General features: G+C 33.4%; 1 protein-coding gene across 2 annotated transcripts in view; it reads right to left on the bottom strand.

The window, feature by feature from the left end:
• LOC145246065 (dipeptidyl peptidase 9-like) overlaps nt 1-11856 on the bottom strand; it is an 80914-nt gene extending 69058 nt beyond the window's left edge. Inside the window, exon 1 of one of the 2 annotated variants that reach the window (XM_080107907.1) lies at nt 11710-11856. The gene's annotated coding sequence lies outside the window, so the exon portion shown is untranslated. Of the gene's footprint in view, nt 1-11655 lie in introns of both variants that reach the window. The other variant, XM_080107909.1, reaches the window with a different exon arrangement.
• Between the last annotated feature and the right edge of the window lie 1046 nt (nt 11857-12902).

Here is a 12902-nt window from a genome sequence, read left to right as displayed (position 1 = left end):
CCACCCCTGTATTGGGTTACATCAACTGCCAGTCTTTCCCAGGTCCCAGTCAGACTTAGTTCTCCAGCTTCATGCGTGCTTGGAGCAGGATCAATTGACTGACACCTGTTGCAAGTCCTGACCACTTGCTTTGCTTGTTCTTTTGTAACAATTGAGTCGACTTCTCACCAGGTTCAACATCCTCTACCTCCATATGCTGCAGATCATGCAACTCTTGCATTTTTACTAAATTGCATAATTATCGAGAAAGACAAGTCTGAATTAAAATTTGCTAGCGATCAAGTGTAAACAAGAGGATTACTGATATTCCAACATGTATGGAAGACAATAACTGCAATAATATTTATTTTATATAAATTTTAAAATAAAAAGGCAGCTTTGTAATAGTCTATAGAAATTGCAAAAATATTTTATTTTTGAAGATTATGTACAAATTAATAAGTATGAAAGAATCAATTTTCCATTATTTTTTAACTATATAGAACATAGGATTTTCTAAATTTTCCCTTAAATTATTTATAACTTTATTAGACTAAATATAAACAGTTTATTAAAGAGGTACTGATTTTTTTTTTTTAATTTTTTTTTTTACAGAAACGTCCAAAATTTATTTTGTATCAAAAGACTGTTTTGTATATAATGAAAATTACACCATAAAAATATTCTTGGTGAACTGAAATTTGATTCTGAAAACTTTAAAAAAGTAGATTTGAATTTTTATTTCAAGACAATACAATTAAGACTAACAACCAATTTTATCTAAACTTTGAACAAAAAGATTGTTTAAATTTCTTTGTTCTAAAAACACATGCTGTTTTTGCAGATTAATTGTTAAATTTTCATATTTCACATCAGTTGATTTTTCTAACTTTTGAACATTTTATGCGTCCACATTTTGTACAATTTTGTTGATACCATCATTTTTGAAGCAATTCACCTAACATTGTTACCCATGATGTCTTCTTTACAAATTAACTGGAACTTTTTCACAGGCTGACAAAAATCCAAAGCATAACATAAAATACTAAATAAATACATGTCTCATAAACTTACATTAGACATTATGCTATTTGTAAAATTGTAAAACTGACAGTGAAAACCAAATGTGTCTAAATAGACAAATATTTTGGTATATTATTCTATACTTTTGAACAAATAAATATATATATATATACACACACACACACACAAAGATTTCTTGAATATCAACAAATGTATAAAGTTTTAATCACTTCGATTTTGGGGGTAGAAAAAATGCTTAAAGTTTTTGTATAAAAAAATTGCCTTGTGTGTAGTTGAATTTATGTTGAAAAATATTTTTGGTGCATAAAAACAATATGGCCACCAGCAATTAAATTTTAAAATTTATTACAGAACAAGAAACACAAGACCAATCAATTTTATCCGAAATTTGAACAAAATAAGCAAAACAAAAAGGAGTTTGTTTATATTTCTTTGACCATTTTTACAGACTGATAATTATCAAATTTTCATAATTTTCTACGTCGATATAAACACATAGAAATTCATGATGCAAAAAGTGGTGTTGCAATTAGTCCCCCCCCCCCCAACTCAACTATTCGTGAAAATTTGAATTTCTGAAAATTCAATTTTTATGACGTCAGGTTGTTTTTTTGTTTTTTTTTTGCTAAGGGAGTAGGGGTACTTTACTTGTACTTGTGACGGCATTCACCTGGGTGGGTTAAGATGGTGCTAAATGAATTCACCACATCACAAGTAAATGCAGTCCATTCAGACTTGTCCGCTACCAACTTTTCAGCATACTTTAGTCATTCATGATTTCACCATTGCATAGCGAAGACGCAAGAGACTGCCATAGCTTTCAAGCCAGTTTTGACTATTTCGAGCCATGTCCTTCGTTGACCACCACCCTTTATCGGTATTTGTGCTATTGCCTTGTGATTTGGGCCAGTTAGTGGACAACAAAGTGCATACCCAAACCATGAGAGCCTCCTGATAAGAATGGCTTCCTTAAGTCTAGGAAACTTACATTGTGTGTGGTGTTTGGAATGTGGTCGGAGCCTTTGAATGTTAGCTAGTCACATAGGGGTCAGGTTTCAAATGCATAGAGAAAGCTTGTGCAAACAAGGGGCTGGTAAATGCAGCACTTGGTCGTTAGTTGAATGTTCTGGATCATAGGAAAAAAAGCTCAGGTGAGCACCTGCCATGAAAAAAATGATCAAGTAGAAATGGTATTTGAACCAAGTAACAAGACTAAGTGTTTATTGTAGCATTATGCTTCCATAGATTTTGAAACAAGTCATTGGTAAAAATTGGCCCCAATTTTTTTTTTTTCGGACTGGGTAGAAACCTTAATTAATAATTGCATTCTTATCACCAAGTTTTGAACCTTCAATTATCATAAAAAGTTTTCATTTGTAACTAGACTATTCAATTTTATTAAAATAAAAAAAAATTAAAAAAAAAAATTGAAAAACAGGTTACAGTGATTGTTAAAATTTCATATCAAAGCGGAGAAATTTTAACAGTGTTTGTTCAAATGCTAAAAGAAACCACAATGATAGAATGTGTGTTGTTTTGTGTGTCATGCTTACATCCGGGTTGTTTGTTATATACTTCCATTTCTTGTCATGTTTACCAAAAATTCTTCATAAGTTTTCGTTTTGATGATGGCTGAAGGAACTCAAATTATATATATATATATATATATATATATTTTTTTTTTTCATACGTTTTTATTTCAGTTTCAATTCAAGCTAATGCACCCAAGTCATATGGATATATTTTTGAAATTGCAAAAAAAAAAAAAAAAAAATAAATAAAAAAAAATAAAACATTAACTATAATAATATATTCAAAATCTACAAGATTTAAAACATATTTAAGCCTACTTTACGACCGGGCTTTGCCGGGTGTTCATGCTAGCTTAGATAAATACTTTCGTAGTTTTAACAAAAAGCTACAATAATATCACAGCGTCTCCATTTACACTGAACATCTACAGAATGCCAACATCAATATATTACATATAAATGAGTCCTCTGTGGAATTTCCACAGGTCCTGCTAGTTTTGTAGAAAAAATAAGAATTTTTTTTACATTTAAAATCATAATTTTGATAAAAGCATACAACTCAATTTCATTTCAACAGTTTGAATTTGGAAGTTTTATGAACCTGCTGACCTAAATTCAAGTATTCTTGTCTTCATCCATAGGATGCACTTTTGGTAGTATATTCCTGCTAGATATTAAACCAAAGCCTTCAGTAATCCACCATGGTGAGCGAGGTTTCCACAAGCTATTTCGCCAATCTCAATCATTTAAAAGCTCTTGACAAACAAATATTGTCATCCATTATGGAGGAAACGATACCTGTTTTACAAGTACATTAATGGAATGTGCTATGATGAACTAACCGACGTGCAAACCATCCTGACTAAACCAACAGGCAGCAAAACCCCAACCTTTAACTTTCAAGGTCCGTAGATGTTGGAAAACCTACGAATAGTTTCTTCACTTGGATTGATAGACTTCGGAATTCCCTTCCTGTTTTCCTGACATGCATAAGTTTAAAATGTAATGTGAACAGACATCCCACCACTCAACTCCCTCCCAACAGTCCCCTGTTAGACACGATACCAAATAGGTTAATATGACTTGTTCAAGGTTAAAAGGAGTAAAAGGTTTTAATGTATCTTGCGATGAAATGAATCAAGTCTATCAAATGGAAAATAAAGTGAACAAATCTACATATAAAAATTGTGCGTGTTGATTTGTCCAATTTATTATAATTTCCTCCTACAATGCAGGCCAACTAGAGCTCAGTGAAGCACTTTCCACAAAAATAAAAGTAGAAAGAGACTAACAAAGCCTTATGCAAGGAAGGGATTGTGTGAAAAAAAAAAAAAAAAAAAAAAACACCCTTTAAAATCAAATCACAATAATTTAATTGTTTAGAGAGAAAATAAAGGGGCAACAACTCACCACGTCTAAAACCCAACATACTAACTTACCAACCATTTACAGAATTCTATTAAACTACATCTGAATAAGACAAAGATGATATCACTAAAATGTCAGAGATACAAGTAGACAACAGCAAAAAGCTTAAATTGAGATTTCCCAACCTGTGGGGTCGTGATTTGACGGGCGTGTGTGTCGAGAGAGAATGGTGCAAAAAAATAAGTTTCAACAAAGAAAAATATTACTGAATGGAGACGATTCGTTATCCATATTATTTGGATGCTTCACACTATTTTTCTCATCTCAAGTGTCATTTTCACAACATTTTGGTCGATGTAACCTTCGACCTTTAGGTCGATCTTGTTAAACTCTTGAATCTTTCTGTTGAACTCAGAAATTAGCACGGAATTTTGCATAGAACCCTTTAATTCCTGGGAGGTAGCATGCTCTTGTTCCATCAATCATGATTAATTTGCAATCATTTTCGGTCACCCACACCAAGGATTGAATCTTCAACCTTCCAAGTACTCAAACCACTGTACCATGGGTTCTTTCACAAGGACCCATAATATAGTAGTTTGAATAATTGGAAAAATTCAGTTGTAAAAGTGACATTTTCTTATCTTTCATGTGCAATCGATGAATATTGTTGCATCACAGTTAAATCCAATGCTGAATATGTCCCTGTTGTTGAGTGCAGATGTTTTGTTGTTTATAAAAGCAAATTACTTTTATCTAAAATTTTCCCAATGATCTGTTCTTTATTTGTACCATTCATTATTTCAAGATGAATTATTTAGTAGAGTCGTTTTATTATGTCATTCAGTTTAGATTCAATTAAGATTTAACTTGGTGGTAGATAGATGGAGCAGATTGTCTTATGCAATGTTACCAGTACAGCAACCACCTGTATATCTGTGTCAAGTCTTATTTAGCTTTGCGGAATTCTATTATCTACAACTATAGATGTTCCATTAGAAACTATCAGTATCTTTATATAGTTGCATGGTGTATAGGTTTTATCTGAATAAAACTTCCCCCCAGGGAAGATTTCATGCAAGCAGACTGCTGTTGGACACATTGCTATAAAGAGAACCAACTCTTCCAAATTTGCCTAACACTTCTCACATTTCACTATAGAATGATTTTATTCTGTATGGTTATTCATTTAATCTGACTCTTGTGTCAGAAAGTTCAATCTTTTCTAAACCCTAGAATTTGTCAAGTCAGCAGAAATAGATGGTCTTTTGGTCAGTTCTTTTTTAGTGATTTGTTCTTCAATTTAGTCCCTGGGGCATGTTCTGTTTTTGAATACACTAGGGTCTTTGTTTCTTGCCTATTTTGAAGAGGTGTTGTCAGCTCTTATTTTTGCTTCTGGGTGCTTTATTGTTCCCTTTATCTCCTCCCAAACTTCACACCAAGCAACCCATAAGTATTTCTGAAATCCCGATCACTTGTTTCAGCAACTTTCTCCTAGTTCATTGCACCTAGTCTCAGTTGGGGGGGGTTCTACTTTGACGTTTGTTTTGTGGCGACCCTAACCACACAGAATTGAGGCCTCAAGAATTCTAACCTTGAGGGAATGCTATATTTCTTGTATGTTTTAACCGTTATAATCTATAAAAAATTTTTTTTAAATGCAAGGTGATTCTGACAGTTTTTTCCCCTTAGACACCCACTCAATACGAGAGGGATCCCTTTCGCCACATTTACCATATACCTGTTTCTTATGTCTTTAAAGTGTCCAAAGTTCTGGTATTTGAAACACTGTAAAGGGTTTGGTATGAAGGCTTCAACTCAGCAGTGTAGCCAATTTTCACCTTTGGGATTGTTGTAGAATTAAATGTCAGTATATTTTTATCAATATTCTTTTGTGAGGAGTGGCCCCCACCCCCGTTTACATAGTACTATCTCGATCTCCATCACAGGTTCAATATCCTAATTTCAGATGACTTTAGGCATAAGCCTTTATCTGACATTGTAAACTGTTTAAAATTATTTTATCTTTAATATATCTGTTGCTTATTTAATTTTGGTAACCAACATCAGAAAGTTACCATTTTGAACACCCCCCCACACACACACACGGGCTTCATCCTGCAGCTTATCTTTTAGGTGCTTATCCAGTTTATGATCCAATCTCCAGTAGGTTATGTAAGCAGCTGGAAAATGCCGAAGCAATTAACCAATCAGCTGTCAGAAGACAAGTTTCAGTGAAAGTGAGATTCTTCAAATCAAGAAAAAAAAAAAACTTTCAACAAGCTGTAAAAGTGAAATCCTCCCCACGTTAAGAATGGCTTTCTAAATAGGCAGTCTTAACACGGGGAAAGGGGGATGCCATGTTTTGAATTAATCATCTGTCAATCTTAGCTTCAGCATCTTCCAACTGCTTATGTAAGCTACCATAAGATGCAGATGCAAAGTTGCCGGAGATTGGGTCATAAACTAGATAAGTAGCACCCTCCCAACCAAAGGAGGAAACAGTTTAGCAAGAGGTGTATCTTCTAGAGATTCCATTAAAATAAATCATAAAAAATTTAATTCATTGTCAGAAGAATCTGACCGATAAATGTATCTTTTTTTTTTTTTTTTTTTTTTTTACTTATTTGTATTTGCTATTCCGTTTTCAATGGTCTTGAGCTCCACCAAGAAGGTGGAAACAGAAGCGTACATTAACAAAACCATTGTCAAACCGATTTCTATCATAAAATGAAGATATTTTCTGATGCAGGGAGACCCGACGTAACCCGGGATCAAATGAGGATCGATAAATGTTTCCCAATTTTGTCACCGGAATTAGTGAAATCAAATCATTTTTCAATCAAATTGATTGCCTGCTCTAATCGGGGACCCATTATGGTGCACTGGGAGGAAGCTTCACGTGCCTCTTTGCAGTGACTTGGTCCACAATACAGTCTACATTTGCACTGAAGAGAACCTACGGTTGATTTCATAAAATTATTTTATATACTGGTTTGAATTAAAGTTTAAAATGCGAAGTATTATGGTTCAGTTGTGCTCTAGACTGAAACATTACCAAAGGACCTACTGTTAATTTTATACGCCAGCCCCTTCTGCTTGTGCAGTGATAAAACTACTAAAATGCACTGGTGTTAAGCTGTGTAAGGGTGTTAACTTTGAGCAAAAGCGGACTGTTCTATTTACAGATTTTTTATAATTATCAATACTTAATGAAGGCAGTTTGATACAAAACCTATCTAAGAACACTCCCAGTCAAAGTACACTTGTGAAGAAAAAAAACAAAAAAACGGCCAAGCCATATCAGAAAATGCGGACCAATTTTGAATTTAACCATTAAGGCTATCTTTATAATTTTTTACTATCTTCACTATACCTCCAGTTGTTTAGTTTTCAATTGATTTTTTAGCATTTATTAAATTGTTAGGTGAAAGTACAGAATAGGTAAAGGACTCCCTCCCCACACACACATGTTAGATTTTCTAAATAACATTTAGGGGAGGGGGGAAAAAAAAAAAACAGTTGCATGTGCGTGGTCCCCCTCTGATGCTGCATGCGAGATGACGCCACAAAAAAAAAAAAAAAAAAAAAAAAAAAGTGAAGAAATGATGAATGTGAGAAGGGCCAACGTTGCCTTCACATTTTCGCCAAGTTTCAGGAAAATCTAATGGATGAGGCAAAAGTTATGGAGTAAAAGTGTCATTTTTTTTGCAATTTTGGGGCATTTGTGACCCTTTTTGAGCTCCTGGGAAAGTCGAATCCCAGTGAAAAAAAAAAAAAAAAAAAAAAAAAAAAAAAAAAAAAAAAAAAGGACAAACGGTGCATTTTCACGCCTTAAAACATGTAGATTTGAATTCAGCCCATGGAAAACCACTATACAGACATACATATCAAGTTTTTGAGTAATATGAAAAAAAGAGCTTCAAAAAGGCATGTTTTTTAGTCCTAGAAGTCGCAAAGGGATGCAAATAAGAAATTTACCGGGGTCACCCATACTAAATTTTTATTACGAACAATGTGGAGGCCATTGCGAAGTTTCAGGAAAATCTAATGGATGGATCAAACGCTATGGGGCAACAAGTGTCATTTTGGGGCCATTTTTGACCTCTTTTAAGCCCCTGGAGACACCAATCCCAGTGTAAATGGATTACGGTGCAGTTTCAGACCTTAACACATGTATATTTGAATTGACCACCGTGAAAATACACTTAGTCAGACATATAGTTTTTATTGAGAAATATGAAGGGGCGTTTTTAGCACTAAAAGTCCTCGGGGACGCAAACCAGAATTTTGGCAGACTCACCCATACTGGAATTATATTAAGAACAATGGGCTCCACATTTTGGCTAAGTTTCAGGAAAATCTAATGGATGGCTCAAAACTTTTGGGACAAAACGCGTCATTTTTTACCTCTTGCGCCCCTGGGGACGCAACGGGAATTTTCGAAAAAAAATTTTTTTACTGCACACATCTATTTAATGAAATAGAATTTGTGACCAAATTTCAGGAAAAAACTAATGGATTGGCAATTGTCCGCACTAACAGACACCACTGAAAACATAGGTCCCTCCCTCTCCGATAAATCGGGGGGGGGGGGAACCAAAAAAGGATTTTTATGACCTAACCTTAGTTTCCATCATGCGCAAAAATTGAATGCAGGCGCGCGAAAACAAACATGGCAACCAGTGAAAACTACAGAATATATTGGACAATATCATCACCCTTATATTAATAAATGAAATGAAAATTCATTCATATAAGAAGGGTGTGCATGTTCTCGTCGAGTGGTTCCAACATGAGTGGAAACTGAGCAACCCTTACAAATATTGACATTTTTTTCTTTATAATATAGTAAAGTGTCCAATCGATAATCCATTAAAAATACAAAAAGAAAAAAAAAATGTGTGTGTGTGTGTGCGTGCGTGTTAACGGCCTTAAAACTATCAAGAAATATTTAACGGTGAGACCTTTTGCCAAGGCAAATCTTTTAAAAAAGTGGAAATTGTGTTATAAATTTTAAGCCCACCCACACCACACCACCAGTGACACCACTCACTCCACCACTCCCTCCTTCCATTTTTCAAGTGTTTCTACAATGTTTGGAATTTGGGAAAAAAATAAAAGAAAAATAATTTCTTTAGGAGGTAAAACTACGCTAGGTTAGATCGTTTATAATAAAAAAAAAAAAAAAAAAAAAAAAAAAAAAGTGGGGGTGGGGGTTCTTAACACGGGAAAGGGCAATCGGAAGCTCTTTAATGGAAATCGCTCCCGACAAGGCATGTCATTTAAAATCACACCACCACCACACTAGTAGAGGGGGAAAAAAACAAACAAAAAAAACCAAAAAAAAAAAAAACCCTGAATATTAGATTCCAACCTCAAAACAGCTATTCTCTCTTGTGAGAAACATCGCTCATGGAATATAGATAACTAAAGGGGAAAATAAGGGAAGCGAGAGTGGAGGCAGTAATCGTAAAGAGAATCATAATTTTGTTCAATAAATATAATTGACAAGCGATAACAAATATCACTTCGAAAAATATAAAAATAAATAAAAAGCTTAGGGCTATTTAAGAAACAATCTCCAAAATGAAAGCAAATATACTCCCGGGCAACACTGACATTACCATAAAAAAAATTTTTTTAAATGTAATCAGACAGAAATGTTTGTTATTAATGAGCCTTATTATAAAAAAAATCTAAATCCCAAACATAATGACATGAATTGATGATTGTTGAGTAAATCTACGGATGAACCTAAACGTCAACATCATTTTTGAGAATATCTCGTCGGTAAAATATTTGGTACTAGTGCACTTATTGATCCGTGTTGAAATAACGTTAATATTTAAAAAGCCATTCTTAACATGGGAGGATGTTTTGTACCTATTCTGTACTTTAACCTTATAATTGAATAAAAAACAAAAAACTAACTTGGAAATAAGATTTAAAAAATAGCGCGGATCAGTAAGCGCATTCGCATTAGCACCAAATATTTTCGTTAATTTTTTTTTTTTTTTTTTTACTTTCACCTTAACATTTTCCTTTAAAATGACTTTTCGAGTATGCTGAAAACGAATATCGCATTTAAATTTTCCACAAGCTACTTATTTGCGGAAAATTTTAATGCGATATTCGTTTTCAGTATACACGAAACCCTTTGATATCATTTTCAACGAAAAAAGGTTAAGGTGGAAACCAAGTGTAATTTATACGCGTTGTCGCGATAAACGATTTTACAAACACACACACTATGTATTTCGTTTTTTAAATATATATATAAATGGTGCTTCTTCGTCATTAGGGCGAAATTCGTAATATTGAATTTCAAAGTAAACCCAATTGTATCTACTTTGTCATCTTGCAATAAAGAACATTGCCAAAAATTACGAAAAACGATAAGATAGAAAATTATTAATGAAAATAGTTATCAAAGAGAATTATCGAAAATTGAGTTTTGAGAGAGAGAAAAAATACGAGTTCAAATTGTAAGAGGGGAGATAATTATCTGAAAACTGAAAATTTTGAGCCAAGTTAGCAAAACTCAATTTCCTCTTTTCTTCGAAAACTTTTAACAATTTTTTTTTATCATAATTTTTTAATATGTTCATTACTGCAAACACGACAATTAAGTAAATACCATTGGTTTTACTTGAAAGTTAATATTTCTATTTTTGAAATTGACAGGTATATTTTACAGTAAACAGAATGAAAAGGTGCTTAAGAAACAGGCAACGCTACTCTTCTACCTACCTGGATATGCTTTTGGCGTTTTAACTTATTTTTTAAAGTGATCATGTTTGAAACGCAAGTAGTGATGAGCGCTTAAGTTAAAACGGAAACAAAGATAGCGAGATAACGCTTTTGCGTTTGGAGTTTACAAGAATCGCTCAAAATTCGAAAATAAAAATGATAAATCCTCCAAATAATTATCACCGAGACATTGGAGTGGATTTTGAACAGTATTGTGCTTTATTTTTAAAGTTTGGAGAGACTCTCAGAACTTAAAAATGCGAACGCATGTCGCCATCTTTGTTTTCATTTTAAAAGCACCCAGCAAACTTAAACACGTTTTAAAATAAGCTAAAATACCGAAAACTTCTCCAAGTAGGTAGAAGAGTAACGTGTAATATTTGTTACTTGGCCACTCTAAGAGTCTTAGCGTCTAAGACATACCCCAGCCGACTTTTTGGCACGTATGGACATCCATACTTTTCCTTTAGGTTTCAAATATGACTCACGTTGTTATTCTCAATGACCCCCAAATTAATTGATAATGGCTAGATTTTATAAGTTAAATGCAAAATATTAGAAAATACATTTTTTAATGTTTAGAAATGAAAAACTTAGAATTAAATAAAAAAAAAAAAAACAAACAAACAAACAAAAAATCAAACAAAAACAAAAAACACCATAACATTCCAATGCGGATCCCCGATTTATTTCCTACTGTCACATCCGTCATTTATTTTATTTTAACTGGTAAATATTTAAATGCAAATAGAAAAAACTTAACCTTTGAAAGATTTAATTTTTTTAAAGGAAAAAGTACATGCTAAAAAAATTAAAACAAAAGAAAATTACGATCCTTCAGGATAAAAAAAAAAAAAAAAAATTTAGTGCTTTTCTTTTTCATCCTCCCCTTTCTATGCCGAAAGGGGAGGATGAAAAAGAAAAGCAAATAGAACGTCAACAGGTTAATATTTGAATTTGAACAATGGAATAAACGTACCAGTTTGGCATTAAAAAGATTGTTTCGTACAAATAGTTCCAGGATAATACTAACCTTCCGTGCTGTTCTCAAAAAAAAGGAAAGAAAAGCAGTCCCGTATGAGTCAGTAAAAAAAAAAAAACTGTAAATCAGAAGAGCGTGCGTTTATGGAAGGGGTTTTTCGACGACGCCGGCTTCTTTGCTCCTCCTGCTTATTTATATAGTAAACGAGGCAGCCTCGTTTTCGTATTCACTTTTTTACCTTATTCCTACGCATCCGGTATTGAGAATGTAGCGTAGGGTCCAGTGTAAAGGAGATTACGGGACATTGCATTCCCATGACAAAGCACTTCTTTTGTCTCGTAGCTTACTTTCTTTCTTTCTTTCTTTTTTTTTTTTTTCTATTTACATTTTTTTTGCCGAGCTCTGATCGGCGAGGAGCGAGGGTGCAAGTCAATTACTTTCTTAAGCTTATACCGGCGCTAGGGGCTCTTTCTTGATAAACAAATCGTTTCCAATCCTCTCAAGGTAGTCTTCTTCGTTAACTGGTAATTACACTTTATTCTTGAGTGGCTTTTAAGTCTTCGTATATATATATATATATATATATATATATATATATATATATATATATATATGTGTGTGTGTATCTTTTTTGTTTTAATTTTCTTATTTTATTTTTGCTGAAAATGGGACATTCTACCGGATGCCAGACATTTCACCCACTATTTTAGTCACTCCAACCGAGAGGTCTCTTGGTAATTGTGGCCTGGTAGACCAACACGAAACTTACCATAAAAATTTGTTTTCATGGGTTTTTCGTATATGCTCAAAATAATGGAGAGTCAATCTTTTTTATATATATAAAAATATATGTGCGCTTGTGCGTATGCACAAGCGCACATATATTTATATATATATATATATAAATGGCCACCACTCATAGCATAAAGAATTACATTGCTTAATATCCGGAAAACTACTTATTAGCGTAAATTTTTAATGCGATATTCGTTTTCAGCATACTCGAAAACCAAGAAAAGTCGTCATTTTAAAGGAAAATATTAAAATGGAAACCAAGTAAAATTTTACAAATATGGGCAAATATAGTCACCAGGTTGCATAAAACATGAAGTCACATTTCAGAGGGGTTTAACAACTGAGAAAAGAACGCTACAGGTCTCCCAGCTTGGAAAAGCATGCATCCGATAGCTTTTTCTGAGGCATCAGTTTCAATAACAAACGGCAATTCATCATGGATAACCTTT

Source organism: Euprymna scolopes, chromosome 23, assembly GCF_053919585.1.
Source record: "Euprymna scolopes isolate OS-2025 chromosome 23, ASM5391958v1, whole genome shotgun sequence".
Taxonomy (NCBI): domain Eukaryota; kingdom Metazoa; phylum Mollusca; class Cephalopoda; order Sepiida; family Sepiolidae; genus Euprymna; species Euprymna scolopes.
The sequence above is the reverse complement of the archived record's forward strand: the minus strand, read 5'-3'. Positions and strand labels throughout refer to the sequence as shown.